At 48.7% G+C, this 14,842-nt stretch overlaps 1 pseudogene; it reads right to left on the bottom strand.

Annotated features, from left to right (window-relative positions):
• LOC132076248 (protein ecdysoneless homolog) lies at positions 1-9,167 on the bottom strand (annotated as a pseudogene).
• Positions 9,168-14,842: the final 5,675 nt, after the last annotated feature.

Raw genomic sequence — 14,842 nt, 5'->3', positions numbered from 1 at the left:
CCCAAACTGCTCAGCCTGGGCTCACATCATGCCAGCAGTAGCTGTATATCAACATTCAGCAATAAAGGAATTCATTCAGAAAATGAACAATTACAAAAATACTCTCACTCCAAGAACTGAGGAAGTTATGCATATCTTCAAAAAATTCAGTAATCACGTTGTATTTTTGATTTTATTGAAATAAAATTCCAAAATACTTCTGGCCAATATTTGTTCATTTGATCCAATTACTCTTCCTGCAGTGTGGTATTTCCCCACCTGCCCCTGAAGGCAGCAGCATTTTCAGAACAAGAACTGCTCCCCACATATTGAACCCACTCAGCAATGGGTAAAAGGACATTTTAGAAATGTGGCAAATTGGAACACTGATTGGTAAAATGGGAGAGAGGTGTTGTAATAAAAGAAAATGGGCAGAGATTTCGGTCATTCATTTGACATAATTTTTCAGTTTTCTGAAATTGTGTCAGCACAGGGAAAATCTCATTTCCACCCAAGACAGTGTGCAAACAGAAGCTTTTGCAGGTAAATTCACTCTGCTGAAGTGACACAGAATGAACAGAATGCTCCAAATTCAAACCTTTGGCCTCTTCTCCCCCATCCTGCTCGTGTGTCTGTGCTCCATCTCCCCAGCAGCCATGTCTGGTGCCAAGGCTCTCCCTGCCTTGCTCAGCTGCCAGTGAGCTCTGAGCTCTCAGGTAAATTCACCCCCAGGCTCTGTAAAATGCTCGAGGTGGGTCCTGCCAGGCCAGCCTGGGCACTGTAGGACTCGAGCAGGTTTGCCACCAGGTTCATGTCCACATCCAGGGCTGCCAGCTCAGCAGCCTCAGCTCCACAGTCAGGGCCAGCACTCTCACATGGGGCTGCTCCAGCAGAACTTGCCTGCAGGGAGTACAAAGAGAAAGCTTTATCAAATTGCATGAGCAGATTTAAGGAGATAAAAAGGCAAACCACAGGAGAAAAGAAACAACAATTGTGCAGCCAACAAAGTCCAGTACACTCCTGAGTCCTGACAGACAGGAATTCAGACACCAAATGCTCGTGCCAGCTGAAAATCACCACTGTTCATTACCCAGATTAGGTTCCAAGAGAAGGACACAAAGTGCTGCTGAGTCCTGGCTCAGCTTCCCATGGGAGAGAACTACTACAGGAACTCACAAGTGAAGCTGCAGCTGCTTGCCCTACTACCAAAAACAGAGAAAAGATGGGCAAACTAAAACTAAGCCTTGGAAAAGATGGGCAAATTCCAAGCTTAGGTAAGTTTCAGTTTATAAAAAATGTATGATGGTGCAGGTCCAGCACACTTTGCTTGCACGTGGGAAGGTTCCAATCCCATTACTCAGAATGGCCCCTTGCAGCACATTTCCTGCTTGGAAATTACTGCTGCAAATCAGAGCTCAAGGCACACTCACCCCTCTCTTGTGGCTGCTGAAACTTTTCCCAACGTTGCTCTGTGCCAGCTCACGGTCCATCTCCTCCATGTACGCCTTGAGACTGCCCACGAGCTCCTCAGGAGACACCTTCTGCTCCTGCCTTCCATTCCCAGCATCCAGCTCTTCATCATCCTCAGCTAAGAAACCAAACTCCTCCTCTTCATCCACATCATCAGAATCCAGCTCCTCCGAGTCTGCCCCTGCACATGATTTGGTGTCAGTACAACAGCAAAGAAATCAGTGCTGGCTTTTGTTTCAAAGAAAGAAGCAATCTCACCTAAAATTCTGTCCAGGGCTTTGGTAAAAGAATCCACATCAAAGGTAACTTGGGATTCATCAGATGACCTGAAATACAAAAATATTTTTAAAGAAATAAAGCTTCTATGCTTGCCTAAGCCTGACACAGGCACAAGCCATAATGATGTCTCTCAAGACAGGATTGAAGTTGGGACATTTGAATTTAAAAGTCCGCAGAAGTTTGAAGCCTGTGTGCATTAGACATCAAACAGTGAGTGGAAGAATTCTTGGCAGAAAAAGAGAAAAATTGTGAAGACCACAAAATCCACCTGAGGGACAGAGAGCAGCTCAGCTTGCAGCACTTGAACCTGCACCAGTGCCAGAGTGGCACCAAGCTGATTTAAAGCAAGTACAGGGTCACTGCTCTGCCTTTGCTTCAGGCCCTGCTCAGCACAGCACCTTCAAACTCTGATTCTCTGCATCACAGAACCAAGCACAGGGCTGCAGCACAGTGCAACATTCCACACCAGAGCCAAACTCCAGGTGCTACTACCATGGCATTTCTGCTCCTTCCTGCATGGACACTTTGGACACAAAAGCCTTCATGCTCTCAGCAACTGTTTCCAAGCCATAGTTTTGCTCCTCCTCATTTGGGGAAGGAAGGGACTCATTTCTTGTCTCCTTCAGCATCTGATCCAGAGCACCTGGTGTCATATCCAGCCAGCTGTCATCTGCAAGGACACAGCACAGATCTGTTACTCTGCACAAGCCTGAGGCCCACAGGCCCAAACCAGCTGACTGACAGGGCTGCAACCATCCTGCAGCTCAGTTCTGCAGTTCAGCTCTTGTGCTGGTCCTGGCTCACACACAGCAAAGGCACAGAGAGGCTGAGAAGAACTGAGTGCAGATTTCTTGTCACTACGTACAAACTCTGCTTTGCAGAGCTCAAACTCAGAGAGACCATTCAGTCACTGAGAAGCCTTTGGCCACTCATTGGAGGAAGAAAGGCTCACTCTAAACTGGGAGAGCCAATCCAGTGTTTAGTCTTGAGGAAGGCTGGATTTGCTCTCCCTTCACAGCTGTCAGCATTGCCCCTCTCCCCCCACAAATAACCATCTGTAATAGGAATAATTCCCCATCCAGCTCACCATCCTCTGCAGGAAGACAAACTGCTTCTCTCTCCAATTCCTTCAGATCAATGGGGGTTGTCTGTAGTAGTGCCAGGATTTCATCACCTGGGCTCACTTCATCACAGCTGGAAGAAAAACCAAACTCAATTTACTGAAATGGATTCAATGGGATCACATGCTCTGCATTCAGGTTTTCACTTGAATTCTTCATTTTTCCTTCTGTGCAAACACATCAAAAAGGGAAATGAATCTGGGGAAGTACCAGAGCACTACCCAGAGCATTGGCCAGAACAGGACACAGTCAGTCCCTGCAACTCCCAGCTGATGGCTCCAAACCCATTGGTCATGGCTCTTTTTCTTTACATTTCATTTGCCTTGGTAAATATTAAGATTACCAGATCCCAAACACCACAGACTGGAAACTCAAAAAATAACATCAAGATATTATGGGCTGGCAAAGCCTCAGATATTTCTGTAGTGATTTAGCTTTTGGATTTGATCTTCTAGAGAAATCCACAGCCAGCTCCTTGAGCAAAGGAGACAGATTACCCTGTATTCATTATTCACTGGCACTGCTTTTCAATGAAACTTTTCTACACTTTCTACAGTCAACCAAGCAAAAATTGCATTGCAGTCACCACTTGGAATCCACTTGGAAGAGCTCAGCATTTCACAAAACCAAGATAAAAGAGTTACTCAAGCCAGAACTTCTCCCAGTGGAGCATTCCAGAGGAATTAGTACTTGTGTGTCCTGGCCACAGCTCCCATGTTCAATGTGCAGTGGAGAAAAGGGTTCAGGTGTTTGTGACAAGGATTTCAAAGGTCACTTACAGGATTTGTAGGGTATAAGACACTCATGAATTTCAAGCAGCTCTCACCTTTCTGGCACTGCAACAGATTGCTGGAAGTGATCTTCTGCCATGTGCAACAGCTCCAGGTACTTGGCTGATCCTTCCATTTCTCCCTATTGAATGCAAGCCACAGCCATGAACCCAAACAATTCCAGGCTTCCTAAGGGTGACTGTTGGTCACACAGAAATGCTGAGAGAACCAGAACAACTAAAACCGCTTGGCCATCTACACTTGGAACTCAATACAGCCAAGGGGCACTCCTGTGTTTGAAGCATATTAAAGGATATTAACCTAAGAATCTCAATAAAGTTGTCCAATATTATAACCTTCAAGTAGGTAATCAATTTATGTCCAATTTATTAACTTCAAAGAAGTACTCAAAGGCATCTTTTAAAATAAAACCCCACAGAACCACACCAGAACCCCCAGAACCCACAAAAACCACACACACATGAAAATTACACTTGCATGGGCCCAGATAGGTCTATGGTGTTATGTATGGATCTTGAAGAATATTGAATTCTAGAGGGGTGGAAATGAAATGTAAACCAGTGAAATCAGTTACACCTCACACAATCACATATGGGGGTTTTCTTCACTCAAGTGTATTTCTCCCCTTGCTTTAGATGAATGAATCAATCCCCACATCTTGCTTTTTCCTTTTTAATTTCCAAAATAAATTCCTTTCAAAGGGGAACAAACTGCACATTACTTCATTTCACACAGAGATAAGGATTCAAGCTCTGGCCCCACTACAATTCCTCACACAAGTTCAAGGGTTAAAATGTATTTTTCCTGCAATGTTTAAAAGCCAGACACTGAAATACTCACATACCTTGAAATAATCCTTCTCCTTCAAGCTCCTGAGGAATCTCTCCCACAGAGGACCCCTTAACACCTTTCTCTTGGCATCAGGAGCCACTTTACTGCTCTTGGAGCACAAAATTTCAAAGCCATGAGCCTGCAGACAAAAGATGCAACAACAAGAGGTTCTCAAGGTGGGACAGACTTTGCTCACATTTCTCTGGACAAGCAGGCAACCTCCAGACAAGGACCCATTCCCTGCACATGCATGAGCCAAGGCCAAAATGCCCCAGGAATCATTACCAGCTTCATGCCCAGCTCGTAGGCTCTGTACTGAGGATGAGCTGGGGCGGGCAGGGTGTATCCACTGCGTCTGTCTGGAACAAACTGCTGCTGCACCAGCTGTGCATACAAACACCGAGTGAAAGTCACCTGCAACAGCCAGAGCAGAAACAAACACTCCCTGCAGCGGGACTGGGCTGGGGACAGCCAGCAAACTCCCTCCAGGTCACCAGAGTGCCTTTCAAGGCACCCATATTACAGGCACTGCCTGAGACTGCATTCAAAATACATCTTAGAAAGATTTTTCTGATAAATTGCTTTTCAGGCCGTATAAAGTTTGTCCCAAATTGAAATACCCAAGTAAATATGAACTTTTGTCAGTATAAATACATTTGGAAAAACCCTCAGTGTTTTGCATTCGCATTAACAAGGTGTATTTTCAATTAAAATGACATTCGATTAAAAGATTTCAGCAAGAGTTTTGAAGTCCAAAATTTGACTCTAAAGCTTCTTTTCAGGAGTCTAGTGGTACAACTCTGTGACAAAATGCATCACATACAACAGTGCTTGGACAGTGCTCATACAACACTTCATAGAAGCTTTCCCAGAACTGTGAGAGCACAGCTGAGAAGGTGAAAAGCCTGGCAGTGAGCCACTGGTTGGGAGCAACTGCTCCCGTTGGCCGGCAGGGCTGGCAAATTGCTCTGATCACACAAGGAGATCAATTTACTGAGCAGGCACTTCAGCAGAGGAACTGCTATCACAACCTCTGGGTTCAGAAACAATTCTCTCAGGATCAGCCCCCTGAAAGTCCAGCCACACCCATCCAGAGCAGCTCTCAATGCAAGGAGCTGGAAATTCACGCCTACCGGAGCACACGGCAGGGCCGTCAGCGGCTCTGAGAGCACTTACCAGGGCCATCACTCGCTGCTCGGCAGGGAAGGCTCTGAACGGGCGCCGGCAGGCCCCCAGATCGCCCGGCTCCCGCAGGTAGAAGGCCTGGACGGCCGCAGCCACCAGGGACGGGCGCAGCCTCAGCACGGCCGCGATCCCGGCCGGGAGGAAGCAGCCGGCTCGGTGCAGCGAGGCCTGGATCTTCCCGGGATACCTGAGCGGCAACAGAGCGTGGGGAGGGCACTGCCCGTTAACCACTCCTTCTTCAGCAGGAGGCCCCTTCCCTTTAGTATTGACTGGGATCATGGCTCAGATTAGTCTGCAGTTAAAACCTGGCCAGTCTAATGCCTAGAATGGCTGTTTCTATCATACATATTTATAGAAGTGTGCATGACTCATAAAATTGAATCCCCCACATGGGTAAGATGAGTCCCTGTGGACTTAACCAACATACCCAGCTATCCAGTATTCTTTGCCATATCTGCTGTCAAATCCTTGCAAAAAATAAAGCACAGGGTGGAGCACAGCTGTGACAAGCTGAAGCCCTGACAATTCTGCTGGTGCTACATCTTAGATCAAATCCTCTTGTTCCTCAGGCACAGGGCTCCTAAAAGATCATGGAACTTTCAGAGGTTTCAGTCTAAGGAAGATGTGAAGGAAGAGTAACTCTTGTCATTGTCAGGGCTGGAATTACAGCAGTGAACCAGTTTCACATCCCCACACCACAGACTACAGGACACTGATTCCCCTCTTTCCAAGAGTGCCACAGAAAAACCTCCAGCTGCTGCTTTCTGAAAAGGAACCAACTTGATCCCATCTGCTGGGGAAACGCTGAAAGCCCAGGGAGCACAGACCCAAACCCCACAGCTGCAGGAGCCAAGGGCAGCCCCACGTACCCATGGAGGCGTTTATTGAGCGCAGCTCTGATGGGCTCTGCAGCCAGGAACTCCTCGGCGCGGGTGGATAACAGAGCCAGCGCCTGCGGCACCGTGGCACGGGGAGCAGAGAGGGCCCAGCCCTGCTCCCAGGGCTCCCCCGGCGCAATGATGTGCAGCTCTCCTTTGTAAAAGAACACCTGGCAGGCAGGAATGCTCCCGTCACACAGGGCAGGAGCACTCACACACAGCCATGGAACAGTTCACTGCACACACAAATGCATCTGCTTGGACACTGACAATAGAAAGGACAAACAGAGAACCAAGGCAGGAAGCAGCAGAGCTTTTCTAAAAAGGTTATTTGAGATGCCAGAGACCACGATTCAACCAGGAAAAATCCCTGTTTGAACTGAAAGAAATTTCATCAAATATACCTTGTTTCCCTAACAAGAATAATTGTTACACGTCTCTCTTCAACTGGAGAAGTGCTTCAGGAGAACCAGCACAGCCTAACTGCTTCAGAACATCCCAGGCATTAAAAAGCAGCATTTCAGGTGTCACATGCGACCTCTGCTGGTTCCTGATCCTAAGAAAAGCCCTGAATGCAACGTTCTCAACTCCCTCACTCTGTCTGTTCCCTCAAACAAAGGAAAGTATGAGCCTGACACTCCAGGTACACACTTGCAATTCACTTTTTGTGTTGTGTTCCAGCCCTTGTTAGAATCTTGGAGTAGGGGAAAAAGAATTGAACAACTTTTTGCTAATGACCAAATTAATGACCTCCATTCTAATCCACTGCCATTAGCAGCCATCCATATCCAGGGGAAGGTGTCTGCTCATTATTTCACCTGGACTAGACAAAGCCTGTGTCCTTACAGAGACAGCAACACTCCAGCCCTGAACATTCCCTACCCTGAGGGCAGCAAATCCTCTGGCCTAAACACTCCACAATATTGTAAAAAACAAAGAAATCATCCAAATGGCTCTAGCAGAGCTTGAAAGTTCAGGAGGATACACAAGTGCTCCTGAAGGGAGCAACAGTCAGGCACAGACAGCACTCTGGATTTTCAGAGGCAGTCAGACCACTTGGCTGGAGGTGCAAGAGAAAACTCCAGCTGCTACAGAAAAGGCCACCGGCTCCCCCTTACCAACTGCACACACAAGTTTTACTCATCCTGTTTTCACTGTTGTCAGAATTCAGCCACTTTGGGAGAAAATCAGCTGCTTCTATCAAGAGAAACTCTCCATCGTTGTCATCAATACTGGCCAAGGAGAAATTGGAAATTCAGCACAAAAAGCCTTGCAGAGCACAACAGCACACTTCTGAATCCATGTCTGCTGGGTTTTTTTTTTTAATATTCACAAACCCATAGAAAGGCTTAGGTTAGAAGGGATCTTAAAGATCAACACCTGGTTCCAACACCCTTGCCACAGCCAGGCACACCTTCCACTAGCCCAGGCTGCTCCAAGCCCCATCCAACCTGCCCTTGGACACTTCCACCGTGTCTGGGATGGGCAAACACCTCCAAGGATGGGCAGTGGTAAGACAGGACCTTCAGAGCACAGGCACTGCCCCTTGGCAGCCCTCCCACTAAAGCAGCTCAGCAGCACCCGCCTTACCTGGCTGCCAGCCCCGGCAACTCCCTGCTCATCTCCCGCAGCAGCTACACAATGAACCACTCATCCTCCACGTTATCCCCGAACACCGCGGGGCCGCCCAAGTGCGCCGGGATCTCGCCTGCACGGGGCACAGAGAGGAGAGGCGGCTCAGCAACGCCGTGCCCGGGAACAGATTGTCCACACGGGCTGCGGAGTCTCCCTCACTGCGGATATCCCAGACCCTGCTGGCAGAATCTTGTGTCCTGTGCTCGGGGACGGCCCGGCTGCAGCAGGGAGGCGGCACCAGATGCCGCATTGGGTTAACCCGTGCTGTGACACCGAGAGTCGGGGAAGCCGCCGGGTCCCCCCTCACACGCTCCCGGTTCGAGCCCGCCGGGTCCCCCTCACACGCTCCCGGTTCGAGCCCGCCGGGTCCCCCTCACACTCCTCGGTTCCCGGCCACCGGGTCTTCCTCACACCGCCCAGCTCCCCACTCACACACTGTCGGTTCCCGGACGCCGGATTACCCTCAAAAGATTCCGGTTCCGGCCGCCAGGTGTCCCTCACACTCTCCCGATTCCCCCTCACAAGCTCCCGGTTCCCGGCCGCCGGTTCCTTCAAACGATTCCGCTTCTCCCTCACATGCCCTCGGTTCCCGGCCGCCGGGTACCCCTCACACGCTCCCGGGTTCCCCTTCAGATGCTCCTCGATTACGACCTCCAGATCCCCCTCACACACCCCCGCTTTCCCCTCACACGCCCCCGGATCTCCCTCACATGCTCCCGCTTCCTTGCCGCCGGATCCCCCTCCCAGTCTCCCCGCTCCGGGCGCTCCTCCCGCCGCGCCTCCCGGCCCGCTCCCGGCTCACCGCGGCCCGGCGCGTAGCGCAGGCGGAACGGCTGCCGCTGCCACACGCAGGCGGCCAGGAGCGGGGCCAAGCGCACCAGGGCCAGCTCAGCGCAGCGCCGCAGCAGCGCCTCGCCTCCCGGGCCCGCCGCCGCCGCCGCCAACAGGCGGGAGCGCACCGCGTCCTCGGGCAGCGCCGGCCGCCGCAGCGCCTCCATCGCGCCGGGGCCCAAAGCGCTCCGCCCTCGGGGAGAAGCGGCGCGATGGCGGCGGCGGGGCGGCGGCGCTGAGGGTGATATCGCGATACGCGCGGAAACCGGTGCAGCCGTGAGTGGCCGCCGCTGCCCCGGTGCCGGCGCGGCCCCGAGCCCCAGCGCGGTCCCGGTCGTGATCCTCCTGCCCCGCTCCTGGGCCGGCCGCCCGCACTGCCTCCAGCACCGAGCAGGGCCCGGGACGGCCCGGTCACCCCCTGTCCCCGACGGGAGATTATTCCCGGCATTCCTGGGCACCGATCCTGGCCCGACACCGGTGGGACAGAACGCGATTAAATCCCTGTAACCTGCTCTTATCCCCTGACCCAAGAGTTGGGTCAGTTCTGACTTACTCGGCTCGTTTACTCTTGTTCTGTTTAATTTTATTCAGTGTAATTAATCTACAGGGATAACAGCGTCCTCTCTGCTTTTAGGGAGCTGTACCTCAATTCGCAGCATCTTAGGTTTAAGTTCAACTGATTTTGATCCAGCTATTGGTATAGGGTCAAATTGCCAAGTCCAAGAGACTTGAATAGAGTTTTGAGGCAGAAAACATCTGGGCTTGTTGGCAATTTTCCAACCAGGTAGAGCCAGCCCCTGGCCAGAGCCCAGTCCCTCAGTGGGAGGGTCTCCCTCACATACCTCAAAAACAAATCTCTCAATAACAGCAGCTGTGAGATGCCCCAAGCACAGCAAACTGCTGGAGTGCTCCTGTGAGAATACCTGGGGCTGTGTCTGATTGCCACAGAGCAGGAGCAGCCTTGCCCTCAGCAGGTCACAGCCCTGTGCCATGAGGATGTGGCACAAAAGGGTCGGGAAAGACCACAGGACCTCAGCTCAGATGAGGCTTTTGACAGAGTCCAGAGATCTCATCCTGGAACTCTGAAAACACAGGAAAACCATGAGACAGCCCTGGGTGAAGGCACAGCAACCCTGCTGGAACAAGAGAAGGGACTAAAGGCTGAGCAGGCAGTGCAGGGAACGGCTGCAGACAGCCTGTTCAAAGAGATGCACCTGCAGCTGGAGAGCAAAACAGAGAGATCCCAAAGTGACGCCATGTCTTGTGGATAGTCACACAGAGATATGTCAGAGTTCATGAAAAGCCAGCTATAAATAAGGTGATGGTGTCTTATGAATAATGCCTGTTATAAAAATGAGTGAATTCACATGATGGAACCAATCTATCAGCAGTGACTGTCTCAGGAACTGGAGACAATATTCTTCCAGCATTCCTGTATCCATACAATGAAACACTGAACAGCTTACAATGGATAACAGCCATAATGTGGAACAACCACCCACTCTCCTGTGTTATCTGTGGGAGATAAACCAGAAGAGATCACAATCAATGATCCTGTCAGGCAGTGCAGCGCTGACACCTGTGCAAACTGTGAGAGGATCAAGGGCCCAACAAACTGTATCTTCTTCTATCCAAAAGCAGGTGTTTATCAGTGTTTCATCACAGCTGTTTCAGTGGGATCTGTCTTATCTCTAGAAGAAAATAACCACATCTTGCACTGTAGACAAACATATTTAAACAAAATTATCTTAGGGCCTAAAATTATTTGTAGAGTAGTTCAGTATCATCTCCACCACCACCAGTAGAATTAGAGGTTTATACTTATACTGCTGATGCATTATAGTTACATCTTTAATACTGAATAAAAATTGATCAGAATAAAACTCGAATAGAACACGAAACAGCTTAAACGGAAGAAGACTGAAACTTGATCTTGTCCAAATTCAGCAACACAAACCTGACAGAAATCCTCATTGACATAAAAGATTATTAAAAAAATTAACTCAATAGAGTAATAAAGGTGACATTTCTCACATCCAACTTTCTTTAATGTTACCAACACATAAATCATATTGAAATAAAACAGAACTGAACTAACAATCAATATCCTTAAAAGTTCTGGGTAGTACAAAATGTAACTTATTCTGATGCTATTAATACCAAAAGGCACTGAAAATGTGAACCAAGCATTGTTGAAATAACGGCCTGATGGATTTACTGGAGGGATTGGAAAAGTGTAACGAATAAGTTGACCCTATGACATTGAGAAAAACTCATGGTGGCCGCAAATTTTAAGGAATCAGAAATTTCCTAAAACCTCTTAAAGCGCAATTATACCGAAAGAAACAACAAAGTAGAATTTGGCAGTGTCCAAGAGATCGGGAGCTTCTCGAGATTGTATTTAGTGTAATACCATGTGGTAAATGTTATCAGCATTTCTGCTGAAGAAATTAGATTGTGTTATGCTGCACGTGATAATAATGATGCACTGCATTTACCGCTTTGAATCTCTCCAGTAACAATTCTCAGAGAAATCAGAGTTCATGAAAAACACAAGATTAACTTCAAATAAGCATTTCAGCACATGTTTACGGCATTCTAGGACACGTTCCGTGAGGCTTCAGTACCAGGGGCAGTCAGAGCCCTTCGGCAATGCCGGGGGTTCGCCCCGCCGCAGGGCTGGGGAGCCACGGGGGGAGTGAGTTCGGCCGGGGCCAAGCGGAGCCGCCGGGCAAAGCCGAGCCCCGGGAGCGGGGAAAGCGCCGGCGGCAGCGAGGGCAAAGCCGAGCGGGGAGAGCCGAGCTGGGACCCGCCCGGGGCTCGGGGTGAGGCGGGGCAGCCCCGCGCCTGCCGCCACCGCAGGGGGTTTGCACTGCGCTCAGCCGGGCCAAAGGGACTCGGGTTCGCATCCCGCAATCCGGGCCGGCAGCGACGGGAGGCGCCGGAACGGTGAAGGAACCGATGCCGGAGAAAGCAGCGGGGAGCGGCCGGGGCGGGGTCGGGGTGCAAAACGGCCGCCCCAGGACTGGCTGCGTTCCCGCATTTCATTGATCACATCACCTCAAATCTGCGACGGCGGTGGAGCTCGGAGGCGGCTCCAGCCCAGGTGGGACCGCGGTCGGTGCTGCCCCAGCTCGGGGCTCGCTGCGGGCGGAGGGGGCCGCGCTGAGGGCCGGGGGGTTCTGCCGAGTTCCTGGTGCCGGCTTCCCCCGTGTGCCCCCTGCGCTGGGATCGCAGCCGAGGGAGCGGCTGCCCGCGCTCTCCTCCTTGCCCGGATGGCCGGCATGGAGCCTGTGAGAAACAGCTGCTCACTTTTCATAATTTTAGAAAGCTTAATTCAACCTCGTCAAAAATACAACAGAAGACCGAATAGACTGAATGCTTGCATCCTTTGGACTATGCTGGCAATCAAATAAAACAGGGGATTAAACAAGGAAGAAATATCAAAACAGTTGTAACACATAAAAGGAAAAATCCTAATTCCTTCTATCATCTTACCTCTAACACATTACCCTTTCAGCTAGGTTTTAACATTGTTTTTTAATTTTGGATTGGTACCTGGGTTATTTTTCTGATACCTTATGCTTTTCCCAGAAGAACAGCTCTGTTGTCATCTATTTTCAACTATCTGATATTTAAACTTTCCACAAACACTCCCTTCTTTAGCCAATAAACAGTCCAAAGCCAACTTATTCTGATACACCACAGTTTTTGTTTGGCTTTGCTGGCTTGATATTAATTCCGATGCCTGAGCAGCTTTATTTGTCATAATTTTATAACTGCTCGGAGTATTATAATATGATTCAGCATATAATTTGGGGTCAATACAGAGGTAGATTTCTGTGCTGATTTTATTTTTTGTTTACTAGTTGTTTTTTTACCAACTCTTGAACTGTGTCTTTATGATTAAATGTAAAACAAATCTATCTCTCTCCTTTTGGACATTCAATTCCAAATCTATTACCACTTTTCCAGAAGTTTCTTGCAATCTAATAATTTTCCCCATTTTGCTTACAGGTTCTTAATTTGGATGGGTTATAGCAGTGGCTGTTGACAAGGGTGTGGGTGATAAAAGAGGAGCTTTGGTTTCTTTCTGTGAAGTGCTTTTGGTAGAATTTGTGACATGATCTTGCCAGGATCTTGAAAGGGAAAAGACAACAAATGAGTGAAAGAAAAAGGAATAACAGGGGTCTGATATGGCTTATACCCCCACCTTCCCTGCCTATGGGGCTGCTGCCCACAGCAGGTGTGTGTGAGCTTCTCAGTAGTGAGTACAGTGCTCAGCCCAGGCTTGCCCTCTTTTTGCCTTGTCACTTCCTTTTTACTAATTTCTAGGCCAATTGTTTTTGACACTCCTTAACTGTGGTTTCCCACCATTCCTCAGGTATCTCTCATTCGACAGGCACTAATAATTCTCATCCACAAAACGAAGTTATTACTGCGACACATCTTTTTTCCACTAAACTTTGGAATTTCCTATTTTTCCTCATTTGGAGTTAATATTAACTCTTTCAGCTCCATTTTCTGCTGCATCCTTAGCTTCCTGATCTGCCAAATTATTTCCTCTTATTTCTGGAGTCTTTACCTTTAAGTGTCCCTTAATATGTACTATAGCTATCTCTTGAAGTAATTTTAATGCCTCTAAAACTTCTAAAATAAGTTCCTCATGTACTAATCCTTTTACTCTTGAATTAAGTAATCTTCTCCCTTTCCAAAATTTTTAAAGGTATCTACTACTCTAAATGCATACCTTCAATCAGTATATATGGTTCTTTTCTTTTGTGCTAAATATTCTAGTGGTCTTTTTAAAGTATATAATTTACAAGTTTGAGCTTACTAGTTTAAGGTTACTTTCCCTTTTTCAATAGTTTGCATGTTTTTCCCATCAACTATTGCATAGCCTGTATTTTATCCTTTTGCAAGAAGTTGTATCTCTGTTAGCTAATATAACTCCCAAAGGGCTATTTTGGGGTATCTCTACTAGTAGGCTTTTTGCTGCCTTTTTTTTTTCCTGTATCCAACTTACTGGTTTTCTGTCCCATTTTCAAGATGATTTCTATTCATCCTCTCCCTCTGTTTCTCACTTTCACTAGCAACATGAACACCACTTTCTTTCGACTACACACACAAAAAAATAAAAACCCCCCTTTTTCTCACACTACTTTTCAATACAGTACACCTCCCTCCAAGGAAATATAGTAAGGCTTAAAATAAACAATCTACATTACACACACTTTCATTTCTCTACTTTCACACACTTTTATTTCTCATTCACTTTCACACATTCTTTCACACCCTCAGGACCCAAAGCAGATCCCTGTCACCAGGGAATTGCGGGTGCCTGTGGCCCCCCTCGCCTTGGGGTTGGCCTCTGGGTCTCAGTGTCACCGGGCCTCCGGGAAGGGCCCTGGCTCTGGTCACCTCTGGTGCTGGTTCACCTGTGAGGCTGCCTGCGTGTCACTGACACTCTTTAGCCCCTCACCTGTGATGCTGTCTGTGTGTCACTCACACTCTTTAGCCCCTCACCTGTGATGCTGTCTGTGTGTCACTCACACTCTTTAGCCCCTCACCTGTGACACCAGACTGTCTGTGTGTCACTGACACTCTTTAGCCCCTCACCTGTGACACCAGGCTGTCTGTGTGTCACTCACACTCTTTAGCCACTCACCTGTGAGGCTGTCTGTGTGTCACTCACACTCTTTAGCCCCTCACCTGTGAGGCTGTCTGTGTGTCACTCACACTCTTTAGCCCCTCACCTGTGACACCAGGCTGTCTGTGTGTCACTCACGCTCTTTAGCCCCTCACCTGTGTCACCAGGCTGTCTGTGTGTCACTCACACTCT

The sequence above is a fragment of the Ammospiza nelsoni genome, chromosome 8 (assembly GCF_027579445.1).
Source record: "Ammospiza nelsoni isolate bAmmNel1 chromosome 8, bAmmNel1.pri, whole genome shotgun sequence".
Taxonomy (NCBI): domain Eukaryota; kingdom Metazoa; phylum Chordata; class Aves; order Passeriformes; family Passerellidae; genus Ammospiza; species Ammospiza nelsoni.
The sequence above is the reverse complement of the archived record's forward strand: the minus strand, read 5'-3'. Positions and strand labels throughout refer to the sequence as shown.